This window comes from Procambarus clarkii, chromosome 5, assembly GCF_040958095.1.
Source record: "Procambarus clarkii isolate CNS0578487 chromosome 5, FALCON_Pclarkii_2.0, whole genome shotgun sequence".
NCBI classification, from domain to species: Eukaryota; Metazoa; Arthropoda; class Malacostraca; order Decapoda; family Cambaridae; genus Procambarus; species Procambarus clarkii.
In genome coordinates, this window is record NC_091154.1 from 45,907,348 (window position 1) to 45,924,429 (window position 17,082).

General features: G+C 41.1%; 1 long non-coding RNA gene across 1 annotated transcript in view; it reads right to left on the minus strand.

Annotated features, from left to right (window-relative positions):
- Nucleotides 1-760: 760 nt before the first annotated feature.
- Nucleotides 761-17,082, minus strand: part of LOC123763807 (uncharacterized) — a 53,508-nt gene continuing 37,186 nt past the window's right edge. The window contains exon 3 of the long non-coding RNA XR_011222275.1: nt 761-2,583. This is a non-coding gene — a long non-coding RNA (uncharacterized lncRNA). The remainder of the gene's footprint in view (nt 2,584-17,082) is intronic.

Here is a 17,082-nt window from a genome sequence, read left to right on the forward strand (position 1 = left end):
TGGAGGGATGGAGGGAGGAAGGGAAGGAGGAAGGGATGGAGGGAGGAAGGGAAGGAAGGACAAAGTGATGGAGGGGAGGGATGGTTGGATGGAGGAAGGGAGCTGGGAAAGAGGGATGGAGGGAGGGAAGGAGGAAGGGAGGAAGGAAGGGATGATTGGATGGAGGGAGGGAACTGGGAGGGAGGGAGGGAGGGATGATTGGATGGAGGGAGGGAGGGATGGAGCACAATGGATGTTGAGGTGAAGCAGAGAGAGCGTGTGTATGGGAAGTATGGGGGGAGGCGGGGGGGTGTCGGTGGTGGGGAAGGGAAGAGATAAGCCTAACGCTTGACCCAGTTAACCAGATGTTTCTTAATTAAATTCTGGATGTACATCATATATATTTTTGCTTACAAATTTTGTTTAGTAATAATATTAGGATAATAAAAAGTTATAAAATACTTGTTTCATGAATGCTTTATTAGATGGAGATTCTCCAGGTTGTCTCTGGCTGGCTGGCAGTCTACTGAGCCATTTCCCAGAAGGGTCATTGGGGGGGGGGGGAGGCAGAAAGTGAGGGTGTGGGGGTAGAAGTTCAGTGAGGGTGAGGGAGGGAATGAAAGGGGTCGGCGGCCTGCTTGCCATGTGAAGACCCTCTGATGCCAAGACAAACCCAATACCGACCTTCGGTAATATCGACCGCCAGACCGTTATATGAGGCTCTAAATACCGGTCTCCCAAACCGGTCGTTATTACCGGAAGATCGGTATAAAAGAGGCCGTTAAATTGAGTGGATACTGTATATATATATTTTTTTTTTTTTACATGTTCAGAGAAGGGATTTTAACAATTAACAAAGACTAAATTTTTTGGGAACACTATTTTCTGCACACCACCAGAATGTCACAATAAAAGGCATGGCAGCACAAAGGTTAAGAACTAGAATTAAAACCCTTTTGTAGAGTTAAGACACTATCATTTCTCCCGCTTGTTATCTTAACCTTGTTCGGTCCCTAGGGGTGAAGTGTTTGCCCAGGTATGTTTGATTATTTAATTCGTCGGTTTTATTATAGGGCTCGTTTTATTCTCTAAGCAGTAAGGACTGGTTTTGAGTGTTTGTATTCTAGGGTAGAGCTTCAAAGCTCTTGCCCTTACAGCGAGCAAGTTAACTGTTATGTGTTCCACCCTAAGGAACGTTGACTACTGGTACCTTGATAAGCCTAAATGAACAGGCATCCTGCCCCCCAACAACAGGAATTCATGACAAGAGGACATTTGTGAGCAAAATGTTTCAGATAACCTCAACACCTTTTACAGTTAATCTCCCATATGAACTCTCATTTCTCTTGCAAGAAACTTTTATAGTTAAATTATTTCTGTCACTATTGTCACTGATCAAACTTATCTCCTATATGAACAAACTTGTACCGTTACATGTGTCTATTTTTTTTTTTCCTACAAAATGTTTAAGACTGACCACTGTTATGATTTATCTCCAGAATCAACTCCTTACAAGATGGAGATTTTCCATACAATATTTCTGACATTCATGACTAATATAACTTATTTCTAGAATAAATTTGTGTGTTTTACAAGACTGATTATATCGAATTATCCTCATGGCTCCTGCTGATTTTCTCACTAAAATATATCATATGCTCTAAACACTGATACAATATATTTCATGTATGAACTGTCACGTGTGTTAAAAGGCATTCTTTATAGGAAAAATATTTCAGGCACCGATACAGCTTATCTCATGTATGAACTTTCAAATTTGTTACAAGATGGGCTTTTCGGTTAAGATATTTTTGATGTACTTAACACTGATATGGTTGATCTCCTGTATGAACTCTCTTGTGTCTTACAAGAGTGCCTTTAGTGGCAAAATATTTCTGGCACTTTGAACATTGATACGGTTTATCTCCTGCATGAGCTCTCATGTGAACTGCAAGATAGTGCTTATAGGCAAAATATTTCAGGCACTCTAAACACTGATACAGGTTTATCTCCTGTATGAACAACCATGTGTCTCACAAGAGTGTCTTTTCGGTTAAAACATTTCAGACACTTTAAACACTGATATGGTTTATCTCCTGTATGTACTCTCATGTGTGTTACAAGATATCCTTTATAGGGAAAATATTTCAGGCATTCTAAACACTGATACGGTTTATCGCCTGTATGAACTCTCTTGTGTATTGTAAGACTGCTTTTTTGGCTAAAATATTTCAGACACTCTAAACACTGATATGATTTACCTCCTGTTTGATTTCTCTCTTGTTTGTTTAGAGTAAACTTTTTTGAAAAATCTGCAGGCCTAACCATTTTTACGAATTGTAGTGTAATTGAATATACTTAGTATGTAAAGCAGACCACAGCAACTGCAATATTATTCGCTTGATAATACCGGGTCAGTAGAAAATGTAAAGAAAATATCAGGAAATGGCCTAACAGACATATACAGATGTTTCTTGAATGACAGGAGATCACAGGTGTCCCATATAGGGTGGTAGTTTATTCCTCAGAATACCTGTGGAACATCTTGAAGTACAGGTCACAGGTGTTAGGGATGATATGGTGGCAGTGTGTTACTCAGATCACCTGTGGAATAGAGAAATGAGACAATATTGTGTACTATTCCAGGATAAACTAGACATTATCTATAAACTCTGGAGAAGATTTTTAGTGTGGTTTATCTACTGTGGCAATGTGCATAATATATTAAGCACATAATTGATGGTTGACATAATATAATGTTTCCTGTGTATATCTCCATACTGAATATGTTATCAATTATTTGCTTAACTGTTATAACTATATTACTCTAATTGTGTGTGTAAAATAGGTAGTTTATTTAAAATATTAATTATATAACAACTAAGCGATATAATAATTATATTACATGATAAATAACTAATTAATTTAGCCCTTCCACTGCACATCTCACAAAGTGATGGGTGGATAATTATGATCAGACTGTACATCCTATCAGGAGAAGTATTAGATTACATCTAATACTAATAAAAATACTAATACTAATAAACTCCTGAGGGTACACAGGGCTCAAATCAGCTTTCTCAGGTCTCCAGTAAACAGACGGTATTTAAAATAAAATAAATATCGTGGACACTGTTTCTGGGTGTGAAGGCCTCAGTACTGAGTGAGCAACCAAGGCTGGTGCAAGCAGTGTGAGCTAACAGCGATGCTGTTGAGCTTGTGTCAACAGCATTACTTAAAAATGAAACATACAAGTATACTCAACATCCTCCCTTCCATACACCTTGGGCACAATTGTGATTGGATATGTAGTCGTGTCTGGATAAGTAGTCAACCCCTCCCCCCCCCCCCCGCCCTCCCCAGGCATGAAAAAATAATACTTTTATGTCCAAGTAAGTACTTTACAATACATTATTTCCACAAGATACCTTAAACAAAATGCTACAGATGATCAAAATATATTGCTAGTAATACAGCAATAATAAATATGGGTACTCACCAAGTGTCCAAATGTTTCTCAACCTACAATAATAATTAATAATTATGATATTGGAATGATGTGTGAGTGAGTATGGTGGTGTTAACTGAGGGTTGAGGCCTAGATGTTGAGGGGAGGGGTTAGGTTTTGTTTGGTTTGGTTAGCTTTGGTTTGGTTAGCTTTGGTTTGGTTAGCTTCTGGTTTGGTTAGCTTCTGGTTTGGTTAGCTTCTGGTTTGGTTAGCTTCTGGTTTGGTTAGCTTCTGGTTTGGTTAGCTTCTGGTTTGGTTAGCTTCTGGTTTGGTTAGCTTCTGGTTTGGTTAGCGTCTGGTTTGGTTAGCTTCTGGTTTGGTTAGCTTTTGGTTTGGTTAGCTTTTGGTTTGGTTAGCTTTTGGTTTGGTTAGCTTTTGGTTTGGTTAGCTTTGGTTTGGTTAGCTTTGGTTTGGTTAGCTTTGGTTTGGTTAGCTTTGGTTTGGTTTGGTTTGGTTTAGTTAGCTTTGGTTTGGTTTGGTTTGGTTTGCTTTGGTTTGGTTTAGTTAGCTTTGGTTTGGTTAGCTATGGTTTGGTTAGCTTAGGATTGGTTTGGTTAGCTTAGGATAGGTTTGGTTAGCTTAGGTTTGGCTTGGTTAGATTTAGTTAGCTTTGGTTTGGTTAGGTTTAGTTAGCTTTGGTTTAGTTAGGTTTAGTTAGCTTTGGTTAGGTTTAGTTAGCTTTGGTTTGATTTAGTTAGCTTTGGTTTGGTTTAGTTTGGTTTGGTTAGGTTTGGTTTGGTTAGGTTTGGTTAGGTTTGGTTAGGTTTCATTAGGTTAACCATGGTTAGGTTTAGTTTGGTTTGGTTAGGTTAGTTTGGATTTGGTTAAAATTGGTAGGTTATGTTCAGTTGGGTTTAGTTAGGTTAACATACTCCAGTACAAACTAGTTTCAATGGCATTATAAATTTGTTCAGGAGAGAGAGAATCGTCCTGCACGATCTTAAATTTGGACACACATTCCTCTGCACTTCTATGCACCACAAAGGGGACATTCCAGATTCATCTTCCTTTATAAGCTGAATGCTTTGATAACAGATCATCACAACATGTTTTCCCTTGACTTCAATGCTTGTTGAAACCCTAAACAACATATTCCCTGCATTTCTTGATGCATTAGTAGTAGGATGCAAAAATATGCTCAGATATAAAACGATGAAATAGGGGAAGGGTTTTGTCCGACACAGGTAAACAAAAACAAAATAATGGTCATGCCACTGGCAACTCGGTAGCTGGCCTCGGAACTACATAGGCTTCTCCTGAGTGGGGGAGCCGCTTGGGGCCGGATCACAAATGAATAGATGGAATAAACGAATGATTGAAGTCAGATAGCAAGGTCAGGGAGTGTAATTGCTATTATTTTATGATGATAGTATCATAGAAGAACCTGACTGCAATACAGACTTTGTACAATGTTCAGATATCAATGAACACAATACTATTTATAATGTTCACAGTTGACACAGGTTAGATACTGCACTCTGCCATTGTTTTGCGCATCTACACATCATGAAACAACCTCATGCTCTTTTAAAAAATATACTTGTGCAAAAATTATTCATATTCAAGATTTAGTGAACAGTATGCTGATGATAATAGCAACATTATGCCTAGAGTTAGCAACAGGCAAGTTATATTGGAGGCATTATGTTGAGTCAGGTGGCATCGTGTCAGCTGACTAGCATGTGAACGCTATGCTGTGTGTGGGTCCCATCAGATCAGCTTAGTGGTTCTTTATGGTGCATAAATATTTAGATAGTTATATATACAAATAGTGTATATCCAGTGCAATAGCACTGCTTTCTTGCTCTAAGAATATAATAATCTTGTCACTAACATTTTACCTGAATGCACCATTTTTTTTAGTGTAGTGATGTTCACACTATTCTCCATTTAATGTTCCATTTTATTATATAAATTTATCAAATTACACATTATTGTTATCAGAATGGTGATAATAATAGCAACAGTATGCAAAGAATTAGCAATGTGAGTAGTATATAGTAACCCATTTTCCATCATCTACTGGCACAGTCTGCTGGAACAGTCTGCTGGTAGTGTGTACTCACCTAGTTGTGCTTGCGGGGATTGAGCTTCGGCTCTTTGGTCCCGCCTCTCAACTGTTAATCAATTGGTGTACAGGTTATCTTGAGGTGCTTCCAGGGCTTAGCGTCCCCGCGGCCCAGTCGTCGACCAGGCCTCCTGGTTGCCGGACTGATCAACCAGGCTGTTGGACGCGGCTGCTCGCAGCCTGACGTATGAGTCACAGCCTGGTTGATTAGGTATCCTTTGGAGGTGCTTATCCAGTTCTCTCTTGAACACTGTGAGGGGTCGGCCAGTTATGCCCCTTATGTGTAGCGGAAGCGTGTTGAACAATCTCAGGCCTCTGATGTTGATAGAGTTCTCTCTCAGAGTACCTGTTGCACCTCTGCTTTTCAACGGGGGTATTCTGCACATCCTGCCATGTCTTCTGGTCTCATGTGATGTTATTTCTGTGTGCAGGTTTGGGACCAGCCCCTCTAGTATTTTCCACGTGTAAATTATTATGTACCTCTCCCGCCTGCGCTCAAGGGAGTACAGTTTTAGGCTCTTTAGTCGGTCCCAATAGTTTAGATGTTTTACCGAGTGGATTCTAGCAGTAAAGGATCTCTGCACGCTCTCCATGTCAGCAATTTCTCCAGCTTTGAAAGAGGCTATCATTGTGCAGCAGTACTCCACTCTAGATAGCACAAGCGTTTTGAAAAGTATCATCATCGGTATAGCATCTCTAGTGTGAAAAGTTCTTGTTATCCAACCTGTCATTTTTCTTGCAGTTGTGACGGCTACTTTATTGTGTTCTTTAAAGGAAAGGTCTTCCGACATGAGTACACCCAGATCCTTTACATTGCCTTTTCGTTCTATGTTATGATTTGCCTGAGTTTTGTACGTGGTTTCCGTTTTTATATTTTCATTTTTTCCATAGAGCATGAGCTGGAACATATCTTCGTTAAACACCATATTATTTTCTGTAGCCTATAGAAAGACCTGATCTACATCTGACTGGAGGTTTGCCGTGTCCTCTATGTTGCCTACTCTCATCAAGATCCTAGTGTCATCTGCAAAGGATGATACAGTGCTATAGGTTGTGTTCTTGTCTATGTCCGATATGAGGATGAGAAAAAGTACTGGAGCAAGCACAGTACCCTGGGGGACTGAGCTCTTCACGGTTGATGGGCTGGATTTTATTTCGTTAACTATTACACATTGGGTTCTGTTGGTCAGGAAATTGTAGATCCATCTGCCTATTTTTCCGGTAATTCCTTTTGAACGCATTTTATGTGCAATAACACCATGTTTTGATAACAAAAGCAATAACAATATTGCTTATGTTATCAAAAGCGTTATTGCTTTTGATAACACATTTATCAAAAGCTTTTGCGAAATCTGTGTAAATTACATCAGCGTTTTGTTTGTCTTCCATAGCATCTAATGCCATATCATAGTGGTCCAGCAACTGCGACAGGCAAGAGCGCCCTGTTCTGAAACCATGTTGTCCGGGGTTATGGAGATGCTGTGATTCCATGTATTTTGTGATCTTACTTCTTAGCACTCTCTCAAAAATTTTTATGATGTGCGATGTTAGTGCTATCGGTCTGTAATTTTTTGCCTCTGCCTTATTTCCTCCTTTGTGAAGTGGTGCTATCTCTGCTGTTTTTAGTATATCAGGAATAACGCCAGTATCTAGGCTTTGTCTCCACAGAATGTGGAGGGCCTGTGAAAGTGGTTTTTTACAGTTCTTGATGAATATGGAGTTCCAAGAATCTGGGCCTGGTGCAGAGTGCATAGACATACTGTTTATGGCTTCTTCAAAATCCAGTGGGGATAGGGTGACGTCTGATATATGATTTGATGTTGGTATCATATCCATGAAAAATTCATTTGGATTATCAATCTTTAGTGTGTTTAATGGCTCGCTGAAAACAGAGTCGTACTGCTCTCTCAGTAGCTCGCTCATTTCTTTGTTGTCATCGGTGAAAGTTCCATCTCCCTTTCGCAGGGGCCCAATACTAGATGTGGTTTTTGATCTTGATTTTGCATAGGAGAAAAAATATTTCGGATTTCTATTTCACTGATGGCCAATAGATTCCTGAACCTATTGGGCTCTATCATATCTACACTTGAAACTGTGTATGGAATCTGCATCCACCACATCACTTTCTAATGCATTCTATTTATTAAATACTCTGACACTAAACAAATTCTTTCTTATGTCTTTATGACTCATTTGGTCACTAAATTTCCACCTGTGTCCTCCTAGTACATGTGCCCCTTGTGTTAAATAAACTGTCTTTGCCTGCCCTATCAATTCCTTTGAGAACCTTGTACAGTGGTACCTCGGAATGCGAGTGTCCCTGTATGCGAGTTTTTCGGAAGACGAGCAGGATTTACTCCAAAAATATGTCTCGGAAGGCGAGGGTTACCTCGGGACCCGAGTTTGTTGATACGTGTACAGGCCGACTGGCGCGTGGTGGCATGGCGATCGCGCCTCAGTTTACCAGTGTCTTGTGTCCAGTGACTATCCCACCTGAATTCTTCACAAGGATTTACAGTTTTTTATCGTTTTTTTGGCCATTTGAGTATAAAAGTTGTCATTATATATCTTGCCATGGGTCTCAAGAAAGCCATTAGTAAGGTTCAACCTAAGAAAATAGCTGTGAGTAGAGGCAGTAGAGGATGTCCCTTCTTGATTAAGAAAATGTGTGAAGTATGGGAAGAACTGCAAAGTTTTGTTGAAAAAACTCACCCAGATAAAGCTGTAGCAGGCCGTTGCATTGACCTTTTAAATGATAATGTGATGTCTTACTACAGACAAGTGTTAAAATGTAGGGAAAAACAAGTGTCATTAGACAAATTCTTAGTAAAACAAGCAAGTCCTAGTGGTATGCAGGCAAAATGTGCCAGAGTGTGCATACCAGTGAAGTCCTCACTGCCTGATGTGATAATGGAAGGGGACTCCCCTTCCAAACAGTAACTCCTCTCTTCCTCCCACCTCCTCACCATCTTCCATACGCCTACAGCATTCAACAGCAAGGTAAGTAATAACTTGAACATAGTTTTGTAGGTTTATTTAGATGAATTAGGTATAAAAATTTAGTTTAATGTGGGGTTTTTGGGGTAGTCAGGAACGGATTAATTCATTTCCCTTTATTTCTTATGGGGAAATTAGCTTCGGAATGCGAGTTTTCGGAATACGAGGCGTCTCCAGGAACCAATTAAACTCTTAAACTGAGGTATGCCTGTATGTGGTGATCATGTCCCCCTAACTCTCTTGTCTTTCAGCAACATGAGGTTTAATTCCCGTAGTCTCTTCTCATAGTGCATGCCCCTCAGTTCGGCCACTAGTCTGGTGGCAAACCTCTGAACCTTCTCCAATATAATTTTATGCTTGACGAGATATGGACTCCATGCTGGAGCTGCATACTCCAGGATTGGTCTGACATACATGATATATAAGGTTCTAAATGATTCCTAACACAAGTTTTTAACCCTTAAACTGCGCATGGCGTATATATATGCCCTGAGTACCATGTCCCACGGTGCGCATGGCGTATATATACGCCATAGGGTGCCAGGCCCGATTCAAATGGCCCGCGGCTACATGGGGTTCACAGTAGCTTCCTCAGGGCTCTTGTAAACAGACGCCATGTTTTAAAAAAATCGTGGGCAATATTCTTAGGTGTGAGAGGCACAGTACTGTTGGAGCAACCAAGGCTGGCGCACGCAGCATGAGCGAACAGCATTGCTGTTCAGCTTGTGACCACAGCATCGCCAAAAAATGTAAAAATAAATATATAATTGTTATTATTTAGTGATGACAATATTACAGATGACCCATGACTGTGATATAAATAACCAGGGTTGTGATAATAGCAGGATTGTTGTAATAATTAGCGCTGTGGGAGGAGTGATGCTGAGAGACGGAGGGAGGCAGCATCGTTTACCGACTGTGTGGCTACCTGTTATTGTTTACATTCACCATACCAGGTCAGTGGTTCTCTATGAACATAAATGTAGATACTTATATATAATGTGTGTATTAGTGTAATAACAACAAAAGGATTATGCTGGGAGGAGCCATATGGGTGACGGAGGTGGTCGTCGTCTGCACGATTTGTCTAGCTGTTTAGAGGGTGGCCACTATGCTCTTTGGGCGCACTACAAGCTTAGGTGTACAGTTATGGTGCATAAAACATGTAGATACTTATATATAATACAGGGGTACCTCAGTTTAAGAGTTTAATTCGTTCCTGGAGACGGCTCGTATTCCGAAAACTCGTATTCCGAAGCGAATTTCCCCATAAGAAATAATGGGAAATGAATTAATCCGTTCCTGACTACCCCAAAAACTCCACATCAAACTAAATTTTTATACCTAATTCATCTAAATAAACCTACAAAACTATGTTCAAGTTATTACTTACCCTTGCTGAGGACTGCTGTTGGTGTATGGAAGATGTGAGGAGGAGAGGTTTTACTGTTTGGAAGGGAAGTCTCCTTCCATTATAACATCAGGCAGTGAGGACTTCACTGGTATGCACACACTGGCACATTTTGCCTGCATACCACTAGGACTTGCTTGTTTTACTAAGAACCAGTCTAAAGACACTTGTTTTTCCCTACATTTTAACACTTGTTTGTAGTAAGACATCACATTGTCATTTAACACATCACCTTGTCATTCACTGTGTATCTGGTTGATACCTGGTTGATGGGGTTCTGGGAGTTGTTCTACTCCCCAAGCCCAGCCCGAGGCCAGGCTTGACTTGTGAGAGTTTGGTCCACTAGGCTGTTGCTTGGAGCGGCCCGCAGGCCGCTGCGGGCCGCTTCTCTGATTGTGCCTATGGCACCTCTGCTCTTCACTGGTTCTATTCTGCATTTTCTTCCATATCGTTCACTCCAGTACGTTGTTATTTTACTGTGTAGATTTGGTACTTGGCCTTCCAGTATCTTCCAGGTGTATATTATTTGATATCTCTCTCATCTTCTTTCTAGTGAGTACATTTGGAGGGCTTTGAGACGATCCCCTCCCCTTTTGAGACGATTCTCCCCTTTTTACAATTTCATCACTTGTTCCTTCACTGCTGTTTTCATCATGGAGATGCAGTGTCTTATGGATACTTTAACCCTTAACATGCTCGGGGTCTAATATCCTGCCATCCGCACAGGCGCATGTGATTTTGAAAAAAAAAAAAAAATTTTTTTTTTTTGCTAATCGGTTAAGTTCTGTTCACTGATCACGGGAAAAATAAAAATAAAATTCTATTGTACTTACTTTTGTTGCAATAGAGCCGAGAAGCTCTGTGATGACGTCACAATCTGCATGTTCGCTCATGCAGTACACGCCCGGGAGGTGTTGCGCGCGGTCCTCAAACAGCCAGAGTTGCCACAAATATATTTTCGCGCTATTTATTTACAATGTCTAAGCGCATTTTATCTAATTTTTTTTCACTAATTGTGTTTCAAATACTGTTTGAACATATTTTGTATCAATAATTGTTGCATATTTGAGTATACACAGGCGCACACAAATGTTTTCAATTACGGCAATATAATGTCATTACAGTCTATTATATTGTATGTTCTGCTTATATTTGTACATATTTACACACTCGCACACGCTATACACACTTTGAAGCAAACTTAGAAGATTTCTAGACTGTGGTAGTCATTGAAGCAGTCGACAGCACATAATGGGATACCACATGTTTCACACCATGTTTGCACAAGCTTCCGTTTCTTGTCTCTACGTGTCGTTGTTTTACACACCAAGCAATCACGTTGGGCTATTGCACGCTTCACACCAGGTGGCAAATACTTAAGTTTGTGTGCTAGGAAGCCTTCAGTGTGAGCGAGGCGTGGAGTACCAGCATGCTGCAACAGTGGGTTTATGATGGGCCGCTGAATACCTGGGACATCTTTTGCAAACTTTCCTAATAACTGTATTGCAGCATCAAATACAAAGTCACGGAAAGTGGGCTTACGTCCAGTTCTCACAAGGTACATGTTGAAACAGTTCAGCATGCTCATGTCCACAAGATGGAAGAACACTTTTTTCGTCCACCTACATGTCTTCCGCACACACTCTGCAGTGCCAATCATCATGTCTGATTTATCAATCAACCGCATGTTGATATTATAGTCTAAAACACAGTCTGGCTTATATAGTGGTGCGTTTGTTTTATGGCTCACTTTCCCACTGTTCACCATTGTTCCATCATGAATTGTTGTCAACAAGTTCACCTCTCTTTTGTCTTTCCACCGAACTGACAGAATGTTATCACTTTTCCTTCTCTGACACTCACTAACTGCAATGTCGTTGTCAAACACAGGCATTTCCCTTCGTTGTGGCTTTACTGTACCAACCAATCCGGTTCTATTTTCTAGCAAGAACCGAGCTAGCAAGGGACTTGTATAGTAATTATCTGTGTATAAAATGTGTCCCTTGTTCATCCACGGAGCCATGATGGTCTTCACTACACTCCCCGAGAATCCATGTTCGTCGTTACCGGGAATGTCTACATCACTAGCCGAGTACAGAATCATGTGTAACACGTATCCTGTCTCACAATCACAAAGAACAAAAAATTTCAGGCCAAATCGGTTTCGTTTTGAGGGAATGTACTGTTTGAATGGAACACGTCCCTTGAAAAGTATGAGAGATTCATCAACCACCAGCTTCTGTGCTGGTACATAAAAATCTCTGAATTTTCCAATAACATCGTTCATGTAGTGCCTCACTCGCCACAGTCTATCATCAGGTGTTCGGTCCTGAACACTTCCAAAATGTAGACACCTGAGGAGTATCTGAAACCTGTCTCGTGACATATATTTCCCGAATAAAGGTGTTGGTATTGTCTTGTCCTTGCTCCAATAGTCATTTATTGCATGTTTGTGACAGTGCTTCATCAACAAACAGAGTGCCAAAAAACACATACATTTCCGCCACTGTGGTATTTTTCCAACGCTGCAGTCGTGAAAATTCTGTGATTTCCCTCTCAATCAGGTAAGCAGCATGCAGGTTCGTTTGGTGTACAATGTATTCCATGAGTGGTTCATCATAGAATGCAGTAAAATATTCCATCTCAGCCATGTCCTCACCTTGATTAGGGAAAAGGTTTGTAATCCCTACATCTTTATCGTCAAAGTGAGGAATATTAGGAATAAAATCGTCACCATCACTCCACTCAAGTATACCAGGCGTCCTGCGAGATGCAGAGGAAAGACGGCGAGGAAGCGATGCATACCGGCGACCAGGAGCTGAATACCGTCTGCGAGAAGCACGGCGGCTACGTGCACGTGAGGTGGGTGCACGTGAGGTGGGTGCACGTGAACACGAGGGTCTTGGTCCCTCATGTGGTGCCATGCGATGGCGCTTGGCCGGGCGAGATGCTGCTGACGCGACAATTTCTCGCCCAGTTACACCACTGGTACCAGCCACAGGCTCAATAAAACTTTGATCTGAGTCACTAAACCCAGAAAAGGAGTCACCTCCCTCTGACTCGTCACCCTCAAACAGAAAATATCCACAGGAACTGTGAGGTCGTGGTAGAATTGGGGTAGAAACTGGGCGAGGAGGCATCGGTGAGCGTATAGGCCTCGCCATGGCATGGCGGTCATTCTCACTTTCACTGCTGCTGCTACTATCACCCGACAACTGTGTATAATCCTCATCGTTGTCTGAATCGTCAAACACACTTTCTTCACCTTCAGAGAATAATTCGTGGGCTATTTGCTCTGGGGTGAGGGACTGAGTGGTGCGTGCCCGTGAGGCGTTTGACCGTGCACTCGCCATGGTGACTCTCGCTAAACTGAGGCCTCCCATGCCTTCGGATCGTGAGCGGGATTTTTTTTCAAAATGGCCGCTGTTTACTAGAGCCCCTGGGCAGCGTATGGGACCCCCAGCTACACCGCGGGCCATTCAAATCGTGCGCGGTACCCATACACTTCATATGAAGTGAAGCGCAGTTGACTGGTAAAACGATTTACACTTCATATGAAGTGATGCGCACTTTAAGGGTTAAGTGGATACTAATTCAGTGATCTATTTTTTTTTATTTTAGAACAGATTGTGTGTGTGCAGATACCAGGAGGAGACCCTATACACGAGGGACCACATTCAGTAGGTAATGGACACCATCCACATGCTCTTGAAGAGGTAAGACTGAATGTGACTTAAGTTATGAACGTAGCAAGATATAATTTAAATGTTAGTGGAATATAATGGATGACGTTAAGGAGAAACTGAAAATGAAGATGAATTTTGGCGAAGAAATTTGTTTTTTGGTGCTGCTCCCACACTTATTTGAACCCTCAAATAAGGGGGGAGGAGTGTTACAGAAAGGTATCAGGACATGTTAATTCCTCGCACCAAATTAAGATTAAAAGTGTAATATAAAAAAAAGTTCAATGTATTAAACTATTGCAGGAAGAGCAAGGATAACAACCATGGGTGTTGTTTGGGAACAGCACTGCTCATCTGGTGGCGGGAATTCTGGTGGCCAATCAGAATCGCTGGACGAGGCAATGAGCACACGGAGAAAGTGGAAAGTAGGCAGTACTCCACTCTCTCCATCGACAATAACATCAATTCTAGGCAGACAGTCGATGACATAATCGGCCAAAGCAGTGCTCCACACTGTGATGCAGTGTGATGGCTCGACATACAGGGGTACCTCGGTTTAAGAGTTTAATCCATTCCTGGAGACAGCTCGTAACCCAAAAACTCCTAACATGAAGCTAATTTCCCCATAAGAAATAATGGGAAACGAATTAATCCGTTCCAGACTACCCAAAAACCTCACTTCAAACTAAATTTTATACCTAATTCATCTAAATCTACACTACAAAACTATGTTCAAGTCATTACTTACTCTTGCTGATGAATGCTGTAGGCGTATGGAAGATGGTGAGGAGGGGGAGGAGGAGAGGAGTTATTGTTTGGAAGGGGAGTCCCCTTCCATTATAACATCAGGCAGTGAGGACCTCTTAGGGATGCATTCTCTGGCACGTTTTGCCTGCATACCACTAGGTCCTGGTTGTAGCTCACTGCTCGATGTTCTCACAACATATCTGTCTATGGAGATTGTTTTTCCCTTCTTCACAAGATGTGTCTGTAGTGAGGCATCACATTGTCATTGAAAAGATTAAAAGCCTCTGCAAACCCTTTAAATTCTTCAATAAATTTCTCAGCAGCTGGTTTGTCTGAGCTGGCAGCCTCCCCATGCCTCACAACACTATGAATACCACTTCTTTTTCTAAATTTCTCAAACCATCCCCTGTTTGCCTTAAAGTCTTTCTCTGCACTAATTTCAGGGGTTTTCTTTACAAGGTCTTCGTGCAATACCCTGGCTTTCTCACAAATGATGGCCTCCAAAACACTATCGCCCGCTAACTCCTTGTTGTGTATCCAAATTACAGTGTGTCCTCACTTGAACGAACTATATGGGGTGAGGCCGATTCGTTCCATCCGTCTGGCCCCCCCAAAAAAAAAAAAAAAATTTTTAACCTTAACACTTTAAGGGGACCGCGTTGTACATTTCCGGTGGGTTTGCTTATGCGGGTTCTGCCCCCGCGTCGTAAATAGCCGGGCGATCTAAAAAAAACATAAAATCCAATTCTTATTCGATCGACTTGGGGTTTGTATGAATATGTTTGCCATTAAATTTCCGTTTTCTCTAATAGGCACATGGCCTATTTGAGAAAACGGCATTGTATTGTAACTTAGAGGAGAGACTATTGAGTTGGTGACACAACGAGGGTAATCGCCCACTTCACACACTCTTGTGTGGGCCGCAATCATGATTTTACATTTATATGCATATGTCTGTGTAGAGAATTTTATTGCGAGTTCAGTGATATAAAATTTAACGCTGTAGGACTAATGTGGAGCTGACAACAAACAAAAGAGTATGAACATTTTGTTGCTGTTTGGGCGTCACGGCGAGACGGCGAGTGATCTACGTTTTTATTTATTTCGTGGTGGAATAGCTAATGCTTTGGTTACATTTTATACACATGATCTTGTAGAGAATTTTATTGCCAACACATTGATACCAAAATGAAATACGTAGCTCGAGAATTGGTGTCAGGAGAGTGAAAAGATTGCACAATGGTGTTTACGCTCAAGAGCCCAAAACGCCGCGCGCACAATGCGCTATTTTTTTCACGGGGACCACGCGCATTAAAGTGTTAATTTATGTAATCTTTCTAAATCTAAAATCTAGTCTCTAAATCTAGCAATATATTGTTACAGTGTTTTACTGTACTTACCTTAACAGTTGAGTTGTGTAGTGCAGACTTTTAGCCTCAATACCCTGAGCGTGCCAAATATGATATGAATATAAATTCATTAAGGAACAGTAACTTTTCTAACAAATGTACATTATACACTACAGTCTGTACATAAAGTACAGACCACTAGAATCACACTACAGTACTGAAGTAAACGTATACTGTACTGTATCACTTAAACTACACTTTTTACACTTTGTACATTTATGTCATTAGAACTGTGTTATACAGCTCAATTGGTACTCCCAGGTAAGTTATGGCTAGTGGTGGGTGCTGGTCCAGTTGCCTGGGCATCGCTGGTACAGTATCCTGGGCATCCTCAGGTGAGTCCATGCTAGTGCTAGGTGCTGGTCCAGTTGCCTGGGCATCCTCAGGCGAGTCCTTGCTAGTGCTAGGTGCTGGTTCTGTAGGCCTACTGTTAAGCTGTACCAAAAACTTTTGAATCTTAGTTTGTTTCTTTATTATGATCTTCTTCATTATAATATCTTTCAATCCCCTTAGGTGTAGATAATAATCTGCCACATCTTCATCATCAGTTACAGCAACCATATCAAGCAGCTGATTAAGGTTTTGTAATGATGCAGCACATGGAATAGGTAACATGCTACAGGTATCTTCCTTCTCTTCCGCATCCTCATCAGCATTACCAGTAACATTCTGGATAATCTCATCATCAGTTAATTCACCATAACCTGGATCATCAGCATCATTATCTAACCACTCAGTCACATCAGAAAGTTGCAAATCTTCCTCGCCAGCATCTCTTAATGTCTCAAAAATCGCATTATCAAAGCCCTCAAAATCATAGTCATCTTCGTCTTCATTCTTACCAGGTACCGGACTCAGAATTTTATTCCATGCGATCTTTAATGTGGTGACCTTCAACTCGTTCCATTGTTTGGCCCAGTTGTAAATAGCGTCTTTAATTGAATATTTCTTAAGTTTTCTAGTGTTCTACTAGCTCTTGTATCCTTATTAAGCCTCTCGTCTCCCTCAGAGAGCACAACTTCCATTATGTCTACATTCATAGCTCTCTTATAAAGCCATTTGAGAGCATAGATAACCCCCTGATCCATGGGCTGTATTAAAAATGTAGTATTTGGTGGTAAAGCCATACATGTTATTTTACCATCAGGCAATGTTAATTTAGCAATGGGGAGAGCTGGGGCATTATCAACCAACAGCATTGCCATTACATCAGCAGGACGAATGCCACGCTCATTGATCTGATGCTTTCTTACTGCTTTACAAAAGTGATTCTGGAACCA